This window comes from Pseudophryne corroboree, chromosome 6 (genome assembly GCF_028390025.1).
Source record: "Pseudophryne corroboree isolate aPseCor3 chromosome 6, aPseCor3.hap2, whole genome shotgun sequence".
Classification (NCBI taxonomy): Eukaryota; Metazoa; Chordata; class Amphibia; order Anura; family Myobatrachidae; genus Pseudophryne; species Pseudophryne corroboree.
In genome coordinates this window covers 432,653,887-432,671,600 of record NC_086449.1, presented here as the reverse complement: position 1 = coordinate 432,671,600, position 17,714 = coordinate 432,653,887, and positions in this window count along the sequence as shown.

The following is a 17,714-nucleotide window of genomic DNA, read 5'->3' as shown; positions in this document are numbered from 1 at the left end:
TAATTGCCCAGCCAATACCTGCATTGCTGCAGGTATAAGTATCCTGTGCCTGGGCTAGCAAATCGTCAGTGCTTTGTTTGTCATACCTTGTTCCAGTCTCTCTCCTGTGGTTGTTCCTCCAGGTTCCAGCTCCTGTCTCCAGCATCCACTAAAGAGACCCGCACCTGCCTACCATCCTGCGGTGCAGCCTGACTCTGCAGTCCTCCGTGGCTGATCCAGTTTCCAGCTATTGCGTCTGCTTCCAGCAATATCCACTATCACCGGTAATCATTCTTCAACTCCTCTATTTCCACGCTCCCTAGCATCTTACTATATTCACTCCGTGTTTCATCACCTGGCTGGTTCCACCCAGCATTCATTCAGTGACTTTATCATCTGGCTGATCCCATTCCGCATCCACTCCGTGTCTTACCAACTTGCTGGTTCTATCCAGCAAATACAACAGCTGAATCAAGTTACCAACTTCATCTGTTCCATCTACTGGCATGTTCCTCGGATATCTTCACTACTACAGCCAGGCCTGTTAAGGTTACTCCATCTAAGGACTTTAACAGCTGTTCTTAACCTACCAGTGTCCTGTGAAACCATTTCATGGTCAGAGTGCTCCAGGAATTATATTATTTATTATTGCCATTATTTAACCTTGAATGCTGTCTGTTTACACGGAGTCTGTGAATAAACTTTTATTTTGACTTTTACCTGGTTGTCATGGTCACACCTTCGGGTTTCATTTAAACACTTACATGTCCAGGGGTCTGATTAAACCTCCCCGGTTTAAGTTCCTCTCAGCCCCTACAACTGAGGCTTTCTCCTGTCAGCCAAAACCCTCAGTTGTGACACAGAATTTTTGAACGTGACTGAGATAGTGGCACCTTTGCTTTATGATGGTTCAAATGTACACAAATTTTGATTTATGCACAAAATTATTACCAATATTGTATAAAATTACCTTTCATATATGTGTATAAATGCATTTTGTATTTATGCTTGAGTCCTATTCCCACAATACCTCATTATGGTATGCAAATAATCCAAAATACAGAAAAATACGATATTCAAAATATTCCTGGTAGGGTTTTGGATATAGGAGACTCAAATTGTAACAATTTGCATATATTGTGAAATAATTTACATTTATTGTGAGATTAAGGTGAAATGTTCTTTACATAGAACAGTTATATAACTATATTTAATATTAATTATAAACAGTCTTTTATTCATTCATATAATTCTGTCTGTAAGGACAATCCCCTATCAAAACCGTATTATTATAATGCCAAAATAAACAGACACAAGACCAGAATTACTGCATTCATTAACATCATGAAAATGCAACACCACTGGAAAGATTACACATTTCTGAGTGTTTGGAAATCATTAATGAAAATATTTTTATTTACAGCAGGTATCATATCATCAAACCTTGTGTAACTAACTAGTCAGTCATTAGTTAAATAACCAAATGATAACGTTAACATTCTAGATGTTAATAAAATGTGAATATGCTACACTAAATGTATATTCTTTTACAGGTGCCACTCACAACTATTAAAGCGCTCATATTTCATTATTTCACCTTTACTATTATTAAGCTCTTTTACACATTATTTTTTTTTTCAATAAACTTTTTATTGAGACATCACTGATATCACATTACATAATAAAGATGTACAGTACAAAGAATGTAAAATACAATAACGCAAAGGGATTATAGCTAGGGGTTGTACAGCAAATTCACATATGTCAAACAACAAAGACTTTTGCATTATAATTGAGTAATCTGTCAATACACTGATGGTATTATACATCACAGACGTATCTATAAGGGGAGCCGTCACAATTGTCTGTTCTTAAACCAAAGATAGAGGTTGGTCCTGCGCAGCCAGTCTAGTTAAGTACCACGTAGTGTTCTTGAGGCTGTTATGAATGTGTAGCCGAGTAGTGAGGGGCAAAGTGGAGATATAAGATTCCAAGAGATTGAAAAACCTGTCTACTTGTTTACCTCTATCAACAATAGCTTCCACCCAGTCCATCCTGAATATATGGTGTAGTGTACTCAAAAATAATGGTATCTGTGGTGGCGTGCTATCTATCCACCCTTGTAGAATCGTTTTTGTCCCGGCCGCACTAAGGGCTATCAGTAGTTTTTTGCATTCCGATGGCATGCGAAGAGTGTGATCAATGATACCCAGGACTGCCCATTCGGGGGTAAAGGGCACATAGGTTATTAAATTAGCCTCCGCATATCTACTAATGAGATGCCAGAAATATTGTACAATTGGACATGCCCACAAACAATGATAAGTGTCAGCCTCACTCTGGTGGCATCTTGGGCAAGAGTGTGTTTCAGACGTTCCCATATGGCAGCGTCGTAACGGGGATAGATAAGTGTTATGATACACATTAAGAAATAATTCAGTGTACAGCATGTCTCGTCGAAACCTCTGAGAAGGTGAGTAAACGGTGGTCTTCCACAGATACCAATGATCGAATCGATGCTATACCAGTCTCCCTCCATGTTGTAAAGGGATGGGCAGCCATGCCGTCCAAAAACTCTGGGTTTTTAATTAAGGGCAAGTGTAAGTAGTAGTATTGATTAAATTTTGCATTGTGGTGCAGTATGTGCCACATTTTCCTAGTAGACCACAAAAGTGGGTTAGACCTGATATGATCCGGCATCTCCCAATCATGTTGGTGAAGAAAACATGTCAGACCCACATTTGCTAAAAAATTCTGTTCGAGGGATGTGTTCGTATATACAGAGCTATTTTGCAGCCAATCTCTCAAGTGTCTCAGAAGTGCAGCGTGATTATAAACTACTACATCTGGAAAGTTGATACCTCCATTGGATTTAGGTTGGGCAAGTTTACGCAAAGCAATACGTGCCCGGCCTCCCTTCCATATAAAGGTTCTGATTAGTTTGTTGATCGTTTGGACGTCCTGTCTAGTCAGCAGTATGGGAAGTGTTTGCAGTGGATATAATATGCGCGGTATAGCCACCATTTTTAGCAGGTTAGCCCTGCCTAGATATGACAGTGGAAGACGTTCCCATCTCTTAATATCATCAGTTAGAGTGTGTATGGCCTTGCTTACATTGATTTTATATAGTTCAGACATATAGCGTTGGTACCATAACCCCCAAATATATAATATATGTGGACACCCAGTGTAAGGGAAAGTGTGAGGTCCAACGGGGACATGTCACATTACCATACAACAATAATGCTTTAGATTTGTCCATATTGATACTAAAGCCTGAAATGCGGCCAAATAATTGGATCTTGTCTAGGATCAAATTAAGGGAATGCTCCGGGTCAGATATATACAGAAGGATATCGTCAGCGAAAGCGGATAGCTTCATTTCCTGTCCACCCACTTTTATACCCCGAAAAAGCGACCAATCCTGCAGTGTCCTAAGCAACGGGTCGGGCGCCAGATTAAATAGCAGCGGTGATAGAGGGCATCCTTGACGGGTACCTCTTTCCAAAAGGAACCGTTGGCCCCTGATCCCATTTATTAATAAAGAGGCAGATGGATTGTTGTAGATGTACCGTACATAGGCCCTCATTCCGAGTTGTTCGCTCGCTAGCCACTTTTCGCAGCAGTGCACACGCTAAGCCGCCGCCCTCTGGGAGTGAATCTTAGCTTAGCAGAATTGCGAACGAAGTATTCGCAATATTGCGAAAAGATTTTTCTGTGCAGTTTCTGAGTAGCTCGAGACTCTCTTCCAGTGCGATCAGTTCAGTGGTTGTCGTTCCTGGTTTAACGTCACAAACGCACCCAGCGTTCGCCCAGACACTCCCCCGTTTCTTCAGCCACTCCCGCGTTTTTCCCAGAAACGGCAGCGTTTTTTCACACACTCCCATAAAACGGCCAGTTTCCGCCCAGAAACACCCACTTTCTGTCAATCACACTCCGATCACCAGAACGAAGAAAAAACCTCGTAATGCCATGAGTAAAATACCAAACTTCTTAGCAAATTTACTTGGCGCAGTCGCAGTGCGAACATTGCGCATGCGCAATTAGCGGAAAATCGCTGCGATGCGAAGAAAATTACAGAGCGAACAACTCGGAATGAGGGCCCTAATTAATAAAGCCCGTATCAAAGCCTCTTCTCTCCAACACAGTTAACAAATGTGGCCACAAGACCATGTCAAAGGCCTTATTGGCATCGAGGCTGAGAAGCATATTCGAGTCTGCACATGGAGATTGGGATGCTGTCACCGCCGCTAGCGCCATGCGGATTTCTTTAACCGCATGTCTACCAGTTACAAAACCCATTTGTGTTGTGGTGAGTATATCAGGGAGAATGGACTGCAGTGGCAAACGCAGGATTTGCATGGGGGGGTTTCCAGAACTGGGTGGAGCCAATCATGGGGGTGGGGACTGAGGTGACCCAGTATATGCTGGGTCCGTAAAACTAGTGTGTCTGTGTGTGTATATATATATATATATATATATATATATATATATATACACACATATACATATACACATATACATAGAATATTAAACATGCATACATACATATATATATATATGTACACACACATACAGTACACACTTATATATATATATATATATACACACATGTATATATATATCATGTGTGTGTGTATATATGTATGTATGTATGTATGTATATACATGTGTATATATGTATGCACATGGATATATGTGTACTATAATTAAAATAAAGTAAACTTTTATTGCACTTACCTTGCCACCAGGAAGACAGCAGGCTGCAGAGGACTCTAGACAGCCATTAATAATACTCATGCAGCTAAAAAAAAAAAAAAATAATTATTTTTTTAGCGGAGGGGGGTTTCTGGGTGCTCGAAAACCCCCCCTGGGTGCGCCACTGGACTGAAGCCGCATCGCCATTATCTTGGCCAATAGTTTGTAGTCAACATTTAATAGACTAATTGGTCTGTATGAGGAAAGAAAATTGGAGTCCCTACCAGGTTTGGGGATAAGTGTAATAAATTGTTCCACTATTTCTTGAGATTTGGTGATAATTCGACCGGACCTGGGGTGGTGTATAGTGGTTATAATGTGTTGTTTTTTGGGAAGCCGGGAAATGACCGCCAGTAATCTACCAGCCTTATTGCCCCATCTATAAAATTAATTTTAGGTAAATTCTAAGGAGTGTTTCGCCTGGGTGGCTAAATAAGTTTCAAGCAGGCACCTAGCCTGCTTGTACTCAGTAAGGGTGAGCTCTGTTGGAGCAGAAGTATATGTTTGGAAGGCTGTGGACATTGCCGCTTTTAACGCAGTGTATTCCAGTTTGGATTCCCTTTTTTTTTCGGGTGACATAACTAATAATGCGACCCCTCATCACTGCCTTGGAGGCGCTCCAAAAGATGTCAGGTCTATCCCAATAATCTATATTTTCATCTACATAGTTGGTCCAATGATATGTAAGATACAATTTAAAATCCTCTGAGTCTGCCAAGTATTGTGGGAATCTCCAGATACGATCTGTCGAGTGCATATGGGGGTGGGTTAATGCCAGCGTGACAGGGGCATCATCCGAGATCAATATGTCAAGCATATCCACCCCAGCAACCTGGGACATTAAGTCATCGGCAATTAAGAACCTGTCAATACGAGACAACGTTCCATGTGCCAGTGACAAATGGGTATGCGTTTTGTCGGTTGGGTGTAGCAATCTCCATGGATCAGAGATGTCTAAGGAATCTCTAAATGTCTGCTCTGGGAGTCAGTGGTTCTTGGCATATTCGGTGACCTGTCAGCTGTAGGGTCATCTACCATGTTATAGTCTCCACCCACTATTAGAGAATAATTAGTTCTGCCTAGAAGAATGTGGGTGATGTCTTGAAGGAATATGTGTGTATTAACATTCGGGGCGTATAAATTGACAAGGGTAAATTTGGAATGAAAAATCTCTATGTCCATTATGATATATCTGCCTTCGGGGTCAATGATTTCTGTCAAAACAGTGACGGGGAGATTTTTTCGAAAAAGTATGGAAACCCCTCTGGATTTCGTATGTAAAGGAGCAGCGATACAAGAACCAAGCCATGTAGCTTTCAATACATTTTCCTCGCCCGTCAGCCAGTGTGTTTCCTGTAAGAAAATCACATCCGGGTGAGAGCGTTTCAGGTGCGTGACCACATGTCGTCGCTTGACAGGGGAATTAAGTCCTCCTACATTCCAAGAGATGAATTGTAGTGGCTTCGGGGGTATTACCTCAGATGAGGAGGAATCTGCTGACGGCATGGCTACCCTCAGGGCAGTGAATTATCTGACGGATAAACAGCATAAGTAAGCATATATTGGCTGCTCCCCTCCTAACCCAAGATCCCCAGGGTAGCAAATATTTCGACAGCAGTAACATCAGTATAACATGAAATGTAATGCACAGTCTCAGTATTTGAGATATCAGTTGTGTATCATAATGTCTCGTACCTCTATTTTCTAACATTTTCCTAACAACCAAAACCATGGTGGACACCAGCTAGGCCTAGTGGTGCGCACACTGAACAGTGTGAACACTATCAAAAATAATCACTGAATTAGTAAGAATAAATACTTATAGGTAAATACAGAATCAACTAGAATAAGAAAGAGAAAAAGAAAATAAAAATGTATAAGGTAGGTTAACACATATCCGCTCTTTTACACATTTAATCAAGAATGGAGTTACTTTATTTGTTTTACCATGCTGTACACAAGACCATATTCAGCTATTCTCCAGGAATGTCCATACTCCAGAAAGACTAGGTCAGCTTCCCACAAACCACCTGCTCAGTGGCAAACGTCAGGATTTCTAGACGGGCAGGGGGGGGGGGGGGGGGTCCACTTACTTGATGTTAAAGGGCATGTGGCCAGTCCATAAGGCGGGCAAAATTAGCATGAAGCAGCTACAACATGCATCATAGAAAGTGAAATGTACTGTATGTCCTAATTTTCACATATACAGGACCAGTGATCACAATAAGCAATTAGATGCGGCATTAGGGACATCCTGTCTGAGATGAATGTTTTATATCAGATGTGGGCACCAATCCAGCATTGGAGCAATGCTGGGGGAGTGGCAGAAGAACCTAAAAACTGCCCTGGAGATATATGGACACATTACAGTATTAATAATTAGCCCTATAGATGGTCTATAGCAGAGCATCCCTAACAGTGCATGTTTTACAGATCTCCTAGTTGGTGTAGTACACACGTTTATCAATTACTGGCTAACAAATTTTAAAAGATCTATCACAAGATCTGCGTCTCTCATCCACACTCATTACTTGCTCCCATGCACGATTTCAGGACTTCCTTCAGGCTGCACTCTGTGGAATGCCCTACCACACACAATAAGACTCTCCCCTAGTCTCCAAACCTTCCAACGTTCCCTGAAAACTCACCTTGTCAGGCTAACTTATCACATTCCAGTACCGCTCACTCAACCTTCATAAGCTTTCCTATCAGATTATGGGGATCATTCCGAGTTGATCGCTAGCTGCCGTTGTTCACAGCACAGCGATCAGGCTAAAAATCAGCACTTCTGCGCATGCATATGGGGCGCAGTGCGCACGTGCGACGTACTTTCACAAAAGCCGATGTAGTTTTACACAAGCTCTAGCGACGCTTTTCAGTCGCACTGCTGATCGGTGAGTGACAGGAAGTGGGTGTTTCTGGGTGGTATCCGACCGTTTTCGGGGAGTGTGTGTAAAAACGCAGTAGTGGCTGAGGAAACGGGGGAGTGGCTGCCCGAATGCAGGGCGTGTTTGTGATGTCAAAACAGGAACTAAAAAGACTGAAGTGATCGCTAGCTAGGAGTAAGTCTCGAGGTACTCTGAAACTGCACAATCTTTTTTTTGTAGCAGCGCTGCGATCCTTTCGTTCGCACTTCTGCTAAGCTAAGATACACTCCCAGAGGGCGGCGGCCTAACGTTTGCACTGCTACTAAAAGCAGCTAGCGAGCGATCAACTCGGAATGAGGGCCTATATCCCCACTGTACAGTCCACACATATCCTCCACATATTTTCTCTTTCTTTACTTTCCCTTCTTCTGACCATGGTTCATCATTGCTGTGATGTGATATCATGCAACCCACCTGGAACCTTTGCAATCCGGTGGACAAATATGCAATAGATCGTGCCTTTCCTTGTGTATCAATGCCTATTTCCCTATAGATTGTAAGCTTGTGAGCAGGGCCTTCCTACCTCTGACTGTTTGTTTATTACCCAGTTTTGTTAGTAGAGAAAGACCACCTTTCTGTCAAAGTGACAGGTGACACCCCCCCTTTCTCCTAGGCTCCACCCCCTTTAATATTAAATGATAGTGTTTGATATCGCTTTATATAAAATTTATAGTGTTCGATATTAAACCGTATTAAAAGATGACTTTGAAAAGAGTGTCACGTAACACCAGTCGCAGAATGTCACGCAACGCTGCGCGTCAAATCAAGCGGATGAAAGATGCATATTACACAGTGTTAAAACCAGGTAGTTTTAGCGGCATTGATAAATATTATGGGTCGGTTAAAAATAAATTGAAAAGATCCGACATAAGAAAGTGGTTACAAGAACAAGACGCATACACGTTGCACAAGCCAGCAAGAAAAAACTATAAAAGGAACATGATTTGTGTATCGGGTATAAACCAACAGGTAGGAATGCGATTTGGTCTCGCTGATAGATCTGTCAAAATACAACGATGGTGTTAAATACATATTAACAATCATCGATATATTCAGTAAGAGGGTGTGGGGTGAAAGTCTGACCGCTAAGAACGCCGCAACAGTCGCTAATGCTTTTGAAAAAATATTCCAGCGGGGTGCTGTGCCGATGAAGCTACAAACCGATAATGGTAAAGAGTTTCTAAACAGAAACCTAAAAAAGGTGTTAGAAAAATACGGTATAAATCATTTCACGACCAATAACGATGTGAAAGCGGCTGTTATAGAGCGCTTCAATAGGACTTTAAAAACACGCATGTGGCGCTATTTCACGGCAAAGAATACCTACAGATATATAGACGTTTTACAAGACTTCATACGCAGCTATAATAACACATACCATAGAACGATTAAGTGCGCTCCAAACGATGTGAATGACTCTAATGCATTGAGTGTCTTCAAAACGACCTACGGTGATTACTTTAGAAGTAAGAAAGCCCCCGTTTGTTTAGGAATCGGTGACCACGTCCGTATTTCTAAATATAAGGACATATTTCAGAAAGGTTACGAACAGAGCTTTTCTGAGGAGATATTTGTTGTACATAGTGTGAACACTAAAGGGCTTAAACCGCTTTATAAGTTGGCAGATCTGTACGGTGAAGTTATAACAGGTAGTTTTTACCCCGAAGAGCTTCAAAGCATACCAAAAAACTATAACAGAGTTTACAAAGTGGAAAAGATTTTAAAAAATAAGACGGTCAGAGGCCGTAAATACGCGTTAGTCAAGTGGTGCGGGTACCCCGCAAAATTTAACAGTTGGGTCGCGGCATCGGTGATAAAAGACATATAAATCTCATCACTATCTAAACAAGACGAGCGATGGATGACAAGGCGTTCTACATAACCTTACCCAGCAACGCATCGGCTGTTACTTTCCCGCAAAATAAGATTTCTAACTATACGACAAAGTTGTCTAAACCGATAGACTTAAATGGCGAATGGGAAGTAGCACTTACTGAGATACAATATCCGCATACGTGGAATACATTGGATTTACAAGATTGTAGACTGCAATTATCATGGGATGGAACGGCGGACCAGCCGGTGGCGAGAGTCGCGAGTTTGTGCATTAAACCGGGTTTTTATGAAACAATCGAAGCGTTACTGAACGTAATCAACGCTGAAATTGTACAACTGAAACTGGACGTTGGATTAAGACTAACGTATGATCCGTTTGCACGCGAAGTAACATGCGACAGTAAGCTGTTGTATCAAATCCACGCCTGTTCTAAGCTGACATGGATACTGGGTTTACAACCTAAAACTAATATTTCTAAACCATGCGCAGACATCAAAGGCGGCCAATATACGATGTACGTGTACACAGACATTATCGAACACCAACGGGTCGGAGATAGTTATGTACCGCTACTTCGCACTGTTGAAATGAAGGGTTATAACAATGAGGTTGTCACAATACGATACGAGAAGCCCGATTACGTACCATTGTGCAAAACACATTTTGACACGATAGCCATAGAGATAAAGAATGACCAAAACGAGAACATGGCATTTAAGTTTGGGAAAGCGATCGTGAAGCTACACTTCAGACGCCGCAAAACTGAATTTTATTAACTAAGCAGAATGGTCGCTGTTAAAAATTATGGCGATCCGGGCCTCTACGCGCAATATTATAAATCTCAAGCTGGTAATGGATTACCAGGTTTTCACGGCAGCGCATACATGTACGGCTGCGGTTTAGGCGGTATTTTTCGAAGTCTTTTCAGAAAAGCTGTTCCTCTTTTCCGGAGAGGTTTAGAGTTAGCTAAACCGCATATGAAGACGCGGCTCGTAATATAGCGAAAGATGTTATCGGGCAAGCCACAACGGCCGTGGTGAATAAGATGCACGAGGCGAACCAAGCAAAGCAAGACGGTTCAGGACTAATATATACAAGAAAAGGCGTGTCTAAAAGAAAACGGAAGCGTATGATAGCGCTTCCGCCTTGGGACACACCCTTTTTAAATAAAAAACAGAGACGACGCAACTCAAAGAAGAAGAGAAAGCCGAAGAGCGCCGTTGGTGATATTTTTTAAACATGTCTTTCATACACCACGAGTCCGTTGAATGTGCAAAAACAGAGCTGGATCTTTTTGACGTGCCCCCGACACAAACTAGCATAGAGAAAAGTCTATACGTCGAAGTTCAACCTTTAGCGGCGTTATCCGACACAGCTCCGCTTGAATTTTATATAGCAGCCAGCGGTGAACACTACTACGATCTGAACAACACGCTGTTGTACGTGACATGCAAGATCGTACGAACCGATAACACGCCGATACCACAAGGTGCGTGGGTCGCACTTATTAATTACCCAATAGCGACTTTATTCAACCAAGTGGATGTAACTTTGGGCGACAGGCTCATATCACAATCCAACAATCTTTACGCATACCGCTCGTACATTGAGACTATATTGAATTACAGCTCGGATGCATTGTCAACAAAACACACAACAGGATTATTTTACAAAGATTCGGCTGGTGAATTTAACAACACAGCGCTGGACGTGCCGAATACGGGATTCAAAAAACGAGCAGGAGCAACAGAGCAGAGTAGCATGGTTGAACTGCTAGGACCGCTTCACTGCGACCTTTTCCATCAACATAAACTAATTTTAAACGCCGTTGATCTGAAGATTAAACTAACCAGAAACAAAGACGCATTCTGCTTAATGTCGTCTGAAGCGGATGCCTTTAAAATACAGATCACAGCGGCATCCCTGTTCGTGAAAAGAGTTCAGGTCTCACCGGCCGTGCGGATTGGGCACGCGCAGGCCCTGTTAAACGGTAACGCGAAATACGCGATTGACCGCGTTGGGATGAAAATATACAGCGTACCAACAGGCAGTAGAGTATTTAATCTAGAAAATCTATTTTTAGGGCAAGTGCCGAAAACAGTTATAGCCTGTTTTGTGGATAACAAATCATTTTCAGGGATCCATAGCCGGAACCCCCTTTGCTTTGAACATAAAAATGTAAGTTTTGCGGCCCTTTATCTGGATGGAACGCTGCACTTCGCCAAGCCATTTCAACCCGACTTTGAACGCGGTAATGCTGTAAGAGAGTATATGTCACTCATACAGATCACAAATAAGCAGAAATCTGACAATGGTATACTGATTGACCGCGAAGAGTACCTCAGGGGCTACACGCTATTTGCTTTTGATCTTTCACCACAACAGGAGTGTGGAGAACACCTTTCCCTGATAAGAACAGGCAATCTACGTGCCGAATTCCGCTTTGCAGAAGCGTTGGAACGGACAGTAAATGTGATAATATACGCTCTATTTGATAACATCATCGAGATTAATCAAAGGCGCGATGTGCTGTACGATTATCTATAAATGAAATAAACTAACACTACGCTGCTGAAAAAATGAACACAATACAGATAAACTGTATTCTGTACGCTGTGCAAAGCACAAGGCATATTTTTAAAGGAACGTATCCGTGCGATATGTTACCGGTCAGTAAACTGGCGCAATACCCCTGCGCGTTTTTAATCAATACGCATAGCAGCGGGCAGCCGGGTGAGTACTGGTTGGCAGCTTATTTTAACGAACAGCGTGAATGTTACTTTTTTGATACTTACGGTTTAGCCCCTGACAGCACCCTATTCCCAAAAGCAATAATACATTTTTTAAACTTGAATTCAAAAAGTGTTTATCACCAAAATAAGCAGTTGCAAAATTTTAACAGCACCGTTTGCGGTCAATATTGCATATACTTTATATTTTACCTGTGTAAAAAATACAAATATATGGATGTACTGGCCCGTTTTAGTGATGACACAAAACGTAATGATTGTTTTGTTTAAAATTTTGTAAGACGGCTCCCAAGAAGCCATTGTCTGAGTCATTATGCATATAGATATATACAGAATTGTGTAACTTGTAACCAACGCTGTGTGTGAAGCGTTTTATGTACAACGCGGCATAACTATGGCACGTTGTACATAAAACGTTTCACACACAACGTTGTGTGTGAAACGTTTTATGTACAACGTTGTATTGTTTGTGTAACTTGTAATCAACATTCTGTTTGATACGTTTTATGTACAACGCATCATATCTATGATGTTTTTCTAATAAACAACGTTGTTTATTAAACTTTATATCGCGTGCTTGAAATTTCTTCCGTTTACAGCAATAGAAACAAAGAACAAAACGTTGTTTTATAAATCATAAGCATATTTTATTGATATATATATATATATATATATATATATATCATGGTAAAGACGCATTTAAAACATTACATAAAATATTGACATAAGTTAAACATTGTGGCGCAAAATGCCAACACAAAATACAGTGTATAAAAATATTATAAATTAGTTATATGTTATAGTTTCAGCCACTGTGAATCCTGAAATAGATTTACGGATCTTTTCCTAGGCAGTAAGTAACCGTGCGGTGTTGTTAACCCTGGGGGACTTAAAACATTTATTCGACCTTTGTTAAGGGTTTGTAATGACATGGGCGATGTCACAGCACTATCAGAGGCCTCCTGCTTCTCAGCTTTTAAGCGTTCTAAGCACATTCTATTTGCAGCATTGGCTATGACGGTTGAGGGAATATTTTTATTCAGACATTGCCCGCATAAATTCAGGCCACCCGTTCGGTATATTACGGATCGACACACCGTGGCTTTGCGTGATGCTTCTTATTAAATCTAACATGTTGGAACCAGGCACAGTGATGCCTTTGTACAGAAACTCCCCTTTACTGTTCCAGTCTGTGATGTGTTTAGAGCGTGTCATTTTACTCAATAGTATTTCACAGTCTTTTTTTATACCGGGCATTAACACCGCTCAAAAGCTCATGATAAACGGCATCGGGCGCAACAGGTTGTGTCGTGTTATTTGATTCATTAATAGATTTTGCAACGGGGGATAAAAGAGCTAAAGTTGACATTTCACTATCAGCCTGTTTACTCAACACCAGATATCTCTGCAACAACATTGTATATCGCTTTTTCATATTCTAATAAATCATTATTCTGTAGTATTTTCACGATCTCTACATCTAGACCGTGTGTTGCTGTTTTACGTATGTCGTCGCTGTTCGGTTTGTTATGTAAACGGTCTATCTGATTCTGAGGCAACAAATACATTTTCTCAGTGTATTCCATCAGCGATTAGACAATAGTCCTGTAATTAGCGGTATAGCAAAACCAAGCAGCGAACCGATAAAACCACCCGACTGTTTAACCAACCTCTTCTTTTTTCCAATGGCTCATTTCTTATTACAAAGTGATTTTATAAGCTCTCGCTTCTTTTTAAGGTAGTTCAACGGTCGTTGAGACAGCGGTATTTTACCTTTTAAGCGTGTTGAGCGCTATCTCACAAATAGCCGTGACTAAATCGTTTGAAGCGTTGGATAAAATAGCGTTTATTTGGATTGGTGTTGCTTTAATTAACGTTTTTAAAAGCACCCAATTACGTCTTATACGTCCCGACATGTTCACCGTTGTTAGAATGACAACAAATGACTAAAGGGTGTACGGTTATAGCTTTATAGAACCGCGCTTCTTAATGACAAAAGCAACAGGCGTGTCTGGTGGGAATAAGCCGCTTCGTAAACGATAATCGTCAAGAGCGTTGTTTCTTAAATCAACCAGTAAATACCCATAAGGGGCAGCCGTCGCGGATTCATAGGATTCGAGAAAAAAACGATGTTTCGATGGGTACATTTGTCTAGCCAGAATGCCCACCTGCATTTTATCCCTGGGGTTTTTGAACAGGACCATATATTTTGTGTTTAAATGTATAGTTCTGCTCTTTTTACCTTGACAAAATATGTTTTGGACAAGGTACAGGATGCTGAGATTACGATGGTGTACATACTTTGTGAAAGCTTTCTCAACCTCAGAATTATTACTTGCTGCGTCCATCAGATCATCAATCACTGTTAAATTAATCTTATCAGGGGGAAAAAGTTGATCATCGCTAAAAGACTCTGGTAAACCCTTTATAAAATGCGTACCGGGGTAATCACACAGAAGTTGGTCGTATATAGGCTGCCAACAGGTGTAAAACCAAACAACATTATCAGGTACATGAGTCATATGTGTTGCAGCGTGTTGCAACAGCGTTTTCACAAAATAACTTTTACCCGAATTGGACGGGCCCGCTAAAATACATGAGAAAGGGTGCTGAAATCTGGTGTCCATCTTAATAGCCGAACGGCAGTGTTGTGAAGTTGTCCGTAAGAGACCGTTTAGTATAAACACACCTTTGCGTCTTCTGCAAAGTATGCGTCTCTATCTGCCAGCACTTTTTCACACGTACTATACCGGGTTGACGGATCACAACCTTTTTCTGGTCGTCGCCTTCGGGGTTTAAAGGATAATCTAAGACCAGTTCTTTCAGGCTGTCAAAGTTAACGTGCTGTGCATTATCAACATTGAGCGTTATACCTTTAACTTTTAAACAGGTCTTTCCGTTGTTTAGTCGATAGCCGTATGACTTGGGACCGGCTGAGACAAATTCTGTTATATGGGTGCCTGTGGGTAGTTCGCTGGTCAACTCGCCTAAATAATCACCCAATGGCGGACTCCAGTCACCGGGTCTACTGACAAAAATTACAGAATCTGTGTCATGATAAAGACATCTATCTTGTAATCTATACAGTAGTTTGTACAGTTCAACACGTGCATAAGCAGTTATAAAGATGGCTATAGTTACATTTGAAATTGCGCCCCTGGTGTAATGGTCTTTGGCATACTTCCAATTTACCATAACTGTATCATCGTCCAAAGCGGACACATCATAGTACAGTAAGAACGCGTATTCAAAACGTTTGTCGGGATCGGTCACTAGACACGTATTGGGCATGTTGCTACGTTGACCAAATTTACCCCATAAGGAATTTAAAAACAATTTTGAAATTTTGTCTTTTAGCAGGGTTGATTTCTATGTGATCGGGTCGTAAAGACACGCCTTCATTTTTTTGATAGGCGTCTATATACTCTTGGCGTTTCCCGGCGTCTGTACACCATTCGGGATAACCAGAGGCCTCTTGTTTATCCCTGAGGTGCGTTTTAATGTAACCTGAAAACAATTTGTCAGATCTCTCATCAAAATGCCACACCTCATAGATTTTACACACCATGTACCCCATTTCTACAGCCAAGTTTAGTTCCACGGTACACCATGTACCGATGAGTGCACGTTTTTCTGAATCATGAACGGACAGCTCAGTCTGTCCAGACTCGGCGCATGTGCGACATAATGGAAACATTAACTTGACGCCCATTTTAACCGGTAGAACCGGAAAGAATAGACCACGAGGCGGGTAAACTTTAACCCTGGCAAAACCTAAATACTTTGTGACATCACCAAAATCCTTATAAATAATGCATGGGTGCTGTATAGGATACGTTTTGGTTTTGTTAACAAACGGGTACAGTCTGGTGAAATCAAAATAGTGAATTTTTTCATCACAACCTGTTTTGTGATGCAGCTTTATGGCGTTTGTGCGCCCGCCATAAAGAGCATCACGTGGCTCCAAGGGTTCGGGTAATTCTTTACCCTTCAGAAAAGCCTGTAGATCCACATCAGAATCTAGCATAGACTTCCATTCACAACCCCAGATTTCACGTATCTGAAATCCACAATGTTTAAGGTAGTGCAACTTTACCTGCGTCTTGTGGTGTAATTGACCGTAGGTCGTTTTAGTCAGTTTGTTTTTATCATCGGCGTTGTAACAAGCACCACAGCCGTGATAAAAACAACCTTGGAATTCAAAAGCAGTGGGTGTGCCGTTAATCACGACGTAACCATCCAGGCTGTATTTACCAACTTTCTTCTCGCCCCCTTGTAAAGCGTGTCTTATACTCACACCTTCTTTGTGCTCTATGTACATTAACCACTGTATGGCTGGCGTTGAGTAACGCTTCTGAGTCTTGTGATAGTTATCACCCGGTATAAGGGCCAGTGTCTTTTCCTGTAAAAATTTACAACGGTACATGGCTATGCAGACGGAAGCCAACGTGACTAATTGAAAAGCCTCGATGTAACGTTTAACCACAACCTTTTTTTTCCCTTTGTTATTAGAAATTCCTGTTCTGTCATAGCTATAACAGCCGATCTGAAAGCATCACAAGCTTTTTGTAATATTTTCACATCGTCTTTACAATATCGTACGAGCTCTTTTTGAAAGTTAAACGGTTTGTGTACATACTGTTTATACCAGGCTGTAAACTCAGATAATTCATCAGGCATCATGTATTGTGGACCAAAATACTCTATTGACGGCATAGCGCCTATGTAATTTTGGTTATCAGCGGTGTTAAAAAAATGTGGGAAATAACCTTTGGTACCGTCAAACCCCATCGCCTTTGGTAACTTGCTAAGCCGCATGGGTAAAAAATTTAAAGAGTCGATAAATCTTATCTTCAAATCTTTTACCGTGATGCACATTATGTTGCCGCCTCTAGATAATAATTCCATCTTTAATTTCTCCTTAATCAGCTGGCCCAGCACAAAATACGCATCATAGCAACCTGCATTACGGGCTATGAATGTGTAATGCGCAAATTTTGGGTTCATGAACGTCTTTACAAAGTCTTCGATACACGCAACACCCTTAAACTCCCAGTCTTTCTCCCCCGTTAATGTTAAAGCGTAACAGTAGTTTGGTATGTGCACACCCGTCTCCTGCATACACTCAAAATCATAAAAGATGTATTTCTTTGTGGGCTCTTCCAGCTTGATGGTTTGTATATAGCACAAATGGTTCGAAAACCCATCAACGAACACCTTACAAATGGGACACTTTAGGCCTCGGCAGTTATGATCTGTTCGCCTGTAGAGACAACACTTGTCACAATATACATGTTCAAGACAGGATATTTTGTGATCAAGAGCTAAAGCTTTGTGTAGCTCTAAACACTCGTTTGATCGACAAAATACCCTACACACCGAACACCTTAACACAGTCACACCGTCGTCAATACAATCCGGCCTGTGACAAGCCTTACAAAAGAAAAGACAATCGTGATTATT